This window comes from Anarrhichthys ocellatus, unplaced genomic scaffold, assembly GCF_004355925.1.
Source record: "Anarrhichthys ocellatus isolate YVR2014 unplaced genomic scaffold, GSC_Weel_1.0 scaffold97, whole genome shotgun sequence".
Classification (NCBI taxonomy): domain Eukaryota; kingdom Metazoa; phylum Chordata; class Actinopteri; order Perciformes; family Anarhichadidae; genus Anarrhichthys; species Anarrhichthys ocellatus.
The window spans coordinates 630,605-640,860 of record NW_022280127.1 but is presented as its reverse complement, the minus strand read 5'-3'; the positions used below and the strand labels follow the sequence as shown (position 1 = coordinate 640,860).

The window sequence follows — 10,256 nt, the reverse complement described above, 5'->3', positions numbered from 1 at the left end:
ACGCTCTATGACACCATGTCCTGAATGCATTATAGACAAACTTATGTCATAATCTCCTCATGGCATGTATAATCATAGTTACGAGCACTCTTAAATACGCATAATGCTTTATAACAATAATCACACTATAAATACTTTTATAATTACTATGAGGTCAAAGACTATAATACACTATGATCCTTGCAAATCATAAAGTATTATAATACTTTACCTTATGAGTCATTATAAAATGTGTGCTTTGAAATAAAATTGTGAGCAGATTACTAACTAAGTATTGTTAAATTGTCCGTATGTTCATAAAGTGCTACCCAAATGTTTAACTTTGTGTTTAACTCTGGAGGAATCTTTCTGTTGGTTTATCTAAACTGAAGTTTCGTTTGTGTAGCATTGGACATCATTTCTGTTGGAATCGCTACAACAAGAACCCTGAGCAGTCAGTCTGACATTTAGTCAAATTATCTAAAACCAGTTTTTTGGGGAATAAGGTTGAAGTTTCAGTAACAGAGCCAGAAATAAAGAAAATATAAATCAGCGAAGGAAGTTTTGTTCATGAATTTATTTTGCATTTGGAGAAAAAGTCAAACTGTTGAGTATAAAGTCAAAGTACCATTTGTACAATAAAGTGGAAATGTTAAGAATAAAGTCAAAAATAGCATTTTAAGGATAAATATGAAACATGGAGAATAAACAGACCTAACACTGCTAGTGTTGGTTCATAGACTGAAATCTCAACTTTATTCCTGATATTTCAACTTTATTCTCAAGATGCAAAATAGAAAAAAAACCTCTCAACTTTCCCCTCATGCCTGGCCCTAACAGGCTTCCGTACTACATCAACTGTGTGAGGGCAAAGGTATTCTTACTCATATTATGAAAAATAAATGTAATCGTGTGATAAATAAGCTTTAAAATGGTCGTCTGTGTCTGTGTAGATGCAGACACGTTATTAATTCTACCAGAGTCAGACAGGAGTCAAGCTTGTAGAACCATTTGAACACATAGTAAGAGTCTGACCTGTATCATTATTGCCATCAACCCCATTAAGACACAAGGGGGTTTCGCTCCACCGCAGGCATGTGTGCAACAAAATAAACATCTCTGTTGCACTGCGTGTAGCATACAAAAGCTGAGAATGATTGACACAGTTAAAGCCCACAATATATATTATCCTTTTAATTTCAAATAAATATGTTTCATTTAAGACAAAGTTCAAAAAAGAAAGAAAATGAATTGAAATTCAATCCATGCAATTTTAGAAAGGCTGCTGTGTATCAGATCCACTTTAATGCGCTCAGGTCGTCAGTGGATGAAAACCACAGCTGCAGTGGAACGACAAAGTTTCAATGATTGAAGAGTGGAGAAACAGTTTAAACTGTATACTGACAGGTCGGAGAGTGGATGCAGGTGCTGGAGTGTTGCAACAAAAAAAAATCTCTTCATTTTCCTCCTTGTCAGGGCGGCTGGAATTGAGTGAAAGATAGACGAGAGAGAGAAAATAATGTGGAGGAGAGCAGAAGCAGGGCAGAGGCAGAGAAAAGCAGGGCAAGCTGACCACAGCTTGTCTGACATCAATCCAACAGTTGGGTTTTACATCTTCGGCCCACGCTCACTGGACACATATCTGGTTCTTTAGACTGTTGGAGAAAGAGAGAGAGGAAAGGGTCAGGTGTGTCACAGTGATGCATATTCAGTTAAATCTGCAATAAGAAGATTATATATGAGAAACATGTCATGCGTTAGTGCCGTAGTCACAAATAACATGTCACAGATGTGCACTACTTCCCCCAAAATAACCAACGTATCCTAACAATTTGAATTATACACCATGTCACTCCTCAGTTTTGGTCGTCTTTTCTTAAAGCCAGTTACATGCGCAAACTTTTCAAAATAAACTTCCTGTCTTTACAGGAAAGAACTCAGTTGAGTTTAGGCAACAAAACTATTTATCAGGTTTAGGAAAAGACGTCGTTTGGGTTAAAAGTATGCAAGGTAAGTGACAAATAAATCAATGTTGACTTGTCGTTTCACACGGGGAACAAACAGGCTCCATGCTGAAAGATGTCTATTGGACCAATCCACCGTACTGCTGGTGGTCTTTATACTTCCATATTCATGGTTACGAGGGTAACAAAGTGATTCTGTGAGATACCGACGAATTACGGCGCATTCTTGTTTGTAGGTTTAGCTATGAATGCTGGAGGAGACCAGCCTGTAATAACTGTTTCTGGTCCCCCTTCATCATTCCTCGTGATAACAGGGATTGGACGTGCACGGGCCCAGGACAGGAGGGCTCTACAGCGGGTGATCACCAATGCCCAGAACCTCGTTGGTACCATCTACTGAGCATCAGTCATATTGGTGACAAGGAGCCTGAGAAGAGCACAAAGGATAAAAAAAAATGACTAAACCCACCCAGACATAACCTGTTCCCCCTGCTGCTGGAAAGAGACACAGAAGAACAGCTGCCCGACCGCCAGACTTCAGAACAGCTTCTTTTCTCTGGCTGTGAGACTCCTTAACTCACCCTCCACCATGAAATATAGTTCTGCTTTTGTGTGCGTTTCTTTTGTAGCAAAACAGGACACACAGTATATCTGTGTTTGGTTGTGTAGCCCTGTTGTACAGGCTACTCTTTTGAGTGGCTGGGTGCCTCGCCTGTCACACAGTATGTAACACAGAATCAACGATGGAAGTGCAAAACCTGAAGTGACTCTTAGAGATGATTAGTTTTGTCAGTGATCCATAACTCTCAAGAGACAAAAATCTGGAGATAGGATGAAAAACCATAATACATTTATACGCATCAGTAATATAATAATTGCATTATCGACAAGGTAGAGATTTAGAGTACAGCAGCATGTAACGGGTTGTATATGGACCCAAATGCAACACACAGGATTCCAGGGATCTTTGACCCTTTATTACAAACTTCGATAACAGCAGACAGAGTTTAAACAGGGTCAGGATCAAAAGGCTAGTGGGTTTACCGGGAGTCAGGCAAGGCAGGTAAAACAGGGGCAGGCAGGGTTTCCAGATACAGCAGGCAGAGTAAAACAGGATCAGGATCAGAAGGCTGGTGGGTTTACCGGGAGTCAGGCAAGACGGGTAGAACAGGGGCAAACAGGGTCGGTAACAGGAGATCAGTCTGTGAGAGCGTGCTGGAGAGTCTGGCATGGAAAACCGAAGAACAATCTGGCAAATGTGTCTGGGAGGCAGGAGTCTATATAGGGGCTTGATTACTGATCAGAGGCAGGTGAGTGAACAGGTGAAGGGAGTTTAGACTGATGAGGAGGGAGTGACTGACAAGTAGAGTGAGGAGGGTGTGGAGCTGAACTGTGACACAGCATGTTTTATTGGCCCAATGTCAAAAGGTTACCGTCTAATCCCTGTTGTTGTGTGATTGAATAGGTGAGTAGAAGCCTTTATCAGCAGCCTGGACCAACAAATGGCCTAATCTCATCACTTCATCTTCGCACAATCGCTGTCCCCATCTCCACTCAGAGCTGATATACTCACAAGCTCAATCGCTCAACCCACTGAGGACCATGTCACCATAAGCAAGTAGCTGTCTATCTCATCGACGGTACAAACAGTGTCCCCAGCGCTCCAGTGCTTTAACAGCACAGAAGGAAATAAATCAAGAGGAAACCTGCGCTGTGCCCCAGTGGGGATAGACAGTGACGGCGTAACCGTCAGATTGACAGTGAGCATTGTTTGTGTTGCTTTATTGTTACTTCACATAATAAATGCACGTTTCTTCTGTCAGTGCGGTGGGAATTGCACGTTGTCTTCAGGTGAAGTACGCAGAGTAATCGCAGTCGGCTCTGTGAAAGGGACATCCTGCTGTGTGTGTCCCGCAAGGACAAAACAGCTACAGCATAACAAGCTGTCGTGGTGTTTTCCTCGAGAGCTTAATGTGGCAGAAAGCAGCAGCGTAGCAGCATATACAATCAGACATAAAGCTATTTAATAATTTAGTGCACTAAACCTTCTTTAGCTACGAGGTTTTCTGAGCCAAACTCACAAAAATGTAGGAATTAAAAAGACAAACAAATCATTCATACGGCTTCAGTATCGTCGCGCATGGGGGAATGAAAGAGTAATAAATGGCTTTCAATCCAATTTTATTGACTTCATTCTGCACAACTTCCTGCTTCAATGCAGAGAAACAAAGTTAATGAAGCTGGATGGAAACTTTGCAATCATCTTTACATGTTTTTGTTCTCTAAAACAAGATGTATTGGCTTTTCCATCCCTGACACGAGTGTACCTTTCTGACAAAGCTATGGAAGCTGTTTTGCCACAGAGGAAATCATGTTTTTTGGCATCCCCCTTCCGTTAGCTAAAATATCCGACAGATTGTCAAACTATCAGAGGAAACAAAATGCGGGTGCTATGTGTTGAAATGTCAGTTCTCTGATAAGATGCACAGAGGAGCACAGCGCTGGGCTCCCGACATACCTGTCAGGTTACGCAGGTCTCTGCAGTGTGTCCGCCAACCTTTTCTCTCTCTCCATCACAGCTGACAGGTGTGGACATGGATGCCCAGCCTGGCCTCATTTACTGCCATTGTACAACGAAGCTCTGTCACAAAGAAGACCTTCATTTGAATAAGACCTATAGCCAGGTTATTCTTTGCATGTAAAAATCACTTAATGCACATGGTGAGTAAGTAAGTCAGATTCTTATACTTATACTACATTGGAGGCCTTGACAGGAAACTGTGCAGAGGCACATTTTATACTAAATTACAGAGGAAGTATTGGTTCTCCGGTTCGTCGCATCTTGACGGCTTGACTCTGACGCAGCAGAGCAAACAGCTGGCAGCTAGCGACCCCCCCTCACTCAAAGCATTCACGGCCTCAATCATGCCTAACTTTCAGCCTTAATATAATTTGAATGGGTTCTATAAAACGTCATGTTCCCTACAGATGTCATGAACGGGTGTATTAGCTATAGAGACTATTTGTACTGGGCTGTAAACATGTTTATTTCTTCTGTAAAGCTGGCCAGTTAACTTGGAGGTCAACAGAGATTTACACACTTTTGAAGCCAGTCTCAAGTGGCCATTTGAAGAACTGCAGTTGTTGGCACTTCGGCGTTTCTCAGCTCTGCTTGGTTGTCTCACACTTTGCTTATGAGCACCTTGAATAGATTAATCTTGCATGGCTTTTTTGACTTAAGGGGCAAGTGTGGACTTTTGACTGAGTGTCTGAAATCCTTGCTGTGGTTTACCTTATTCTCCGTCAAAAAAGTCTGATCTGAAATGTGCATTCTCCCGACACTGACAGGACAGGCCTTTAAAGATGCTTGGGGATGGTACATGGCTTCAAGCCAAGCCTTCTAATCCCACTGCTCCACACACACACACTCACAGATTTAAAGTCAAAGCTACTGTATATCAGGGCTCCCAGCTTCCTCTCAAGCTGAAGAAGGGTCTCATAAGTTATTCACCGTGCGGCCAGTGTTGGTTACACAGCTGCACAACCTCCACCGACCCAGAGTCACCACACCACCAACATCAACCCCTTCAACGTGGCTACTCTGCAACTTATGTATTCCTGTGGCGTGTGACAAATTGTGTCAGCACATTACTCTAGAGTGAAGCATTTTTCATGCATAATTCATATTCAAGCCCACATTCAACATGGACATTTCCAAATCCCTTTGAAGTTAATTCCCTCTCCGTGATAAACAGCCTCGCTTCCGTCGGCTGTGTTGCAGCTTATGATTGTCTGTCTCGATGAAGTCACCTGTCCAAATCAATTTTACTGTACAATACCGCAGTGCTGGAGAGATTTACATCTAATAATCCACCATGCGAAAAAGCAGAAAAAAACAACAGCCGAAGATTACATTGGTGCTACACAACACACACACACGCACACACACACACACACACACACACACACACACACACACACACACACAGGTTTTTGAGATGTCTCTCAGGTTGTTTGTTATTGTGCTATATGTGATTGTTGTAAACGAATGATACGTGTTTATAGGTAACTAGGTGATACGTGTCTTGCATGCCTGCATGTATTAATCAGCATTAAACACAAAGTATAGCTGAGGCTGATGGGAATGTCATTAGCTCTGCAGGTATTTGGTCATACTTGAAGTTTTGACCTGATGATGGCACAAGAAGAAAAAATAAGAGATGTCTAATGCTATTACAAACCATCCTAGCGGCAACATGTATGTGTCATTAAGATGTAACCTCTGGGAACCATGAATGTCCTTCAAACTAAATGTGCTACAATCAAACAAGGTATTTTAGTCTGGACCAAAGTGGGGGACTGACCGGCTGAATGACATCGCCCCAGAAGAGCCATGAGGCTAGCTTGCTAAAATGAGAAGCATGCTAACAGCGTTGATCTTGCCCATGATTTTATGGAGGATATTTGGGCACTGAGTGTTTTAAAGTCGTCTTTGTTTCAATGGCATGCTCTTGGTTAAAAACCCTGTGCATCTGTACGCTGTACTTACAGAGGTGCCTTTTTCAACAGCAAGACGTGATTTCCAATATTATGCAACACAGAACAAAGTGAATATGTAAATGACGGGGAATAAAACGATCAAGGGTTGGCATATCATCTGGCCTCAGCCAGCATCCGTAGGCCCCAGGGAGAACATCAAGAGAAGAAAGAGAAGAAAGCAGGTAAATTGACAGGCACTTGGCCTTCTTGGAGGTTGACAATTGCCTGCTCTGTAGCCAACTGGGACCCTTAAAAGCATGACAATCTCTCTCAGAGGTGTTGCTTCCTTTGTCCTTCGTCCCTACTGGTTACAAAGCCTGGCAGCTGCTTTCACATAAAGTGGTTTGCACAAATCCCTCCACTGAGCAGCTAATGAGTGTACGGTGTAAAAACGGCCGGGCCATTCCCGGAGCTCCTGCTGTATTGTTGTAAATCACAGAGCCATTACATGGCGAAAGAATGATGGGAAAATATGGGCACTGAAAATTCCCACTGCTTTCTGCTTCCACACACTGTACTTGAACAATATTTAGCCCTCCAGCGCAGTCAGAACCACAGGTCATTCCCGACAGCTTCCCACTGGTCAGATCATTTCAAGAATGCTATCTTTCCAGGATTCTTTTCTTCTCTTTCCATTTTCTATCTTTATTTGGTGATTAGGCGTGGCGCTGGGAGGAAAGTATTAAAACAAATAAGAAAAGAACCTTGATTGACCCATAAGAACCCGCGGTGACACAGTTGTCACAGACACTTTAAATATCCTGGAAAGTTCCTTGTACAGTTTTATCCTTGATTTTAACTCTTGAAGTCCCAAAGTGACACATACTGAATATCCTGGTGAGGTCATGTGACAGTTAATTTGGGTACCCATGACATCACTTCCAAAATGGCTGCCTGGCTGGTCTAATTCTATAAAGCTTGTTTTTGTTGCTAAAGACACATTTAACAATTCTTATGCTTTCATAACATGTCCTACATTACATCTAAACTGTTCTAACCATGTTTGTCAAACTAACTTGTATTTAAAAAGTTATGAAAATATTGTTGTGACAGATATGTCACATCAGGCTTTTAAACTTATAATAGTCTCAGAAAAACCGATGTGACGTATTTGTCACATAAAGACAAATAGTAATGAGCTGCTCAATTCATTGACCTAATTCAATTATTGTTCATTAAAATATGTTCTGTTGTTGAATTCAAAAGACATTTAAACAAATATGAACATAAAACAATGTCATGTTGATTCAATTATTAGTAATGTGTATTGTGACATTATTTTTGCATATCAGTAAATAAGACACAGAAACAAACGAGATTTAACTCCTGTTTTGATCTTATTTCAAAGTAATTTCATTGTTTTTTTGCAGTGTGGCTTAGAATGAACGATACAGTGTTCAGGATGCACTGAATACCCTCCAAGGAGAAGACATTCTTGTAAATAAAAAGGCATAACTTTGTTACTAAACAAAAAACAGGCCACGTTGATTGATTTTCAAATGAGTAATAGATTTATACGTAAACGCCCACTGTGATATACAGTATATGTAACATTTCAGATCTTTGGCTCTAGGAGGTAGTATTTAAAAAATATTTTCAGAAATATGTTCCATGACGTCCATTTAGTCTGTTTTATAGCCACGATATTTTTCCTTAAAGGAAAAATTGAATTGTCTTCTTATGGGTCAAACTTAGAACCATATCCAAAGTCCTGCTAGTACAACAATGTTACCAACCTTGCCACCCTGTGATGCTTTAAATGAAATAATGTAAATGAAGCAGTGTCAGATTTTGGTCTACTGTTATGATTGGTCATTCCCTGTGTCGATACCTCACCGTAGGGCTGCACAATCTATCTTCTTAGCAAAGACATCGAGATGTGTGCATGTGCATCACATCGAGGACATGTGATGTCGAGTAAGGCAAACACTATGTGCTACAACATATTTCCTGCATGATTCAAAAGGAAAACTCACATGGTTGTCATTTTCTATTGACCAATCCAGTGTTTCCCATTAATTACCTACAGTCTCGGTAGGCCCGCCACGGTTTCATAACAATCCGAAAATCTTTTTACACTTCTCAACGGGTGGGGTCCACTCTGTCCGCATGGGGGATTTACTTCGGTGGGAAAGGGACGAACGGTCTGGATGGGAGGACTTCCTCATGTGACCTCTCCCAGCACGACTGCCAGTCCTCAGGTCTGCGGCAATGTCAGCGATCCCGCCGACCCGTCTTCAATCACAGACACACGTGTTCAAGAGCGCATCTTCAATTTTGCTCTCAAAGTGCACCACATTGTTGCATTTGATTTTAAAATGAAATAAATCTTCTGGTAGGGTATGAACACAGAGCCCCCTAGAGGGTGAAAATGATTGTATTTTTTCTAGCGCTGGGCAAGTTAACGCGTTATTATCGCGTTAACGCATTCATTAATTAACGCCGACAATTATATCGCGCGTTAACGCAGTTATTTATTTATTTATTATTAAGCCACATTTTTAACACAAGAACCAGGCAGCAAGCAGTGAACAGCTGTGTTCGTGTGGCGTCACTTCCTTCTCCCCCCCCGGGTCCATAACCCCTCCTACACTCAGTCACCGTCGTTCACTCTTGTCTCACAAACACACACACACGCGAGCGCGATCGTCTCGTTCCAGATCAAACGTGACTGTTGTGAAGTGGAGCTCCTAGTGAGGACCAAGACACGTCTTGTTTGAACGGAACACTTTACTGTCTGAACTGCAGTATTACAGTGTTACAGTGAACACAACACGCTCTTGCACCTGACAAGTGGTTTTCTACTTATCATCAATATTGTTAGCTTAAAGAACACGTACCATTCTACTTCCTGTCTCTTCAAAGTAAAAGCACTTCCGTTTTCATGCTCTTCACAATAAAAGTAAATCATGCAATCAAACAATTTACAATAGTGACAATATTAAAATACATATTGTCGAGTTTTTAAAGTGTTTTGTTTGTAATATGTATAATAAGCATATCATTTAGTTATCGCTACTGAGAATTTAACATTGCATCTCTTACACACATGAAGATAAAGTTATGAACACCGGCTGAATATCTATTATCAGAATCATTATAACTGTATAACTGCTACTGTGTAAAGGGAATACTGCTGTTAAAAATAACCTTATTTGATTAAAGTGTTTGCAAACCAAATGTTATTGCACTTTTGTTCATATAGCAGTACTTTTAAAATAAAAGTTAATTAAGAATTAATTATTGAATTTTGCCATAACAATGCGATTAATCGCAAAAAATCCATGCGATGAATCGCGATTAAATCTTTTAATCGTTGCCCAGCACAAATTTTTTCATATTACAGTATATAATGCAGAAAAAAACCCAATATTGCAATGTCAGCTTTATTCCAATATTGTGCAAAATATGAAGTTTCCCATTTTCCAAACCACTTATGGTTCAACCAGCTTCTGACACAAGCCTCACAGAGACAAAAATATATAGTGTCATTCACTGCCCGCATTAATTCATAATGTACATATTACATTGTAAATATTAGTCTGTAATAGCAGGGTTTTGATATTTATCACTGACGAGAGTTTGACATTTTAACACATTCAACATCTAGATGACTTTTCACAGTGTGACAGATGGAATGGTGCTTCTTGTTGATTGACTTGTGATATATAGTGAGGCAGAGAGTAAGGTTGCTGTGGGGGGGGAGGGGGGTGATAAGCCATGAAAGTCAACTCATTTGACTTTTACGCAGGAGACTGAAGTTTGTGAACAGTC

At 40.8% G+C, this 10,256-nt stretch overlaps 1 long non-coding RNA gene across 1 annotated transcript; it reads right to left on the bottom strand.

The window, feature by feature from the left end:
• Nucleotides 1–541: 541 nt before the first annotated feature.
• Nucleotides 542–4,644, bottom strand: LOC116399021 (uncharacterized). The gene is made up of 2 exons (XR_004213799.1): nt 4,462–4,644; nt 542–1,634 (listed from the first exon to the last, which is right to left on the bottom strand). It is a non-coding gene; the product is annotated as an uncharacterized LOC116399021 (long non-coding RNA).
• Nucleotides 4,645–10,256: the final 5,612 nt, after the last annotated feature.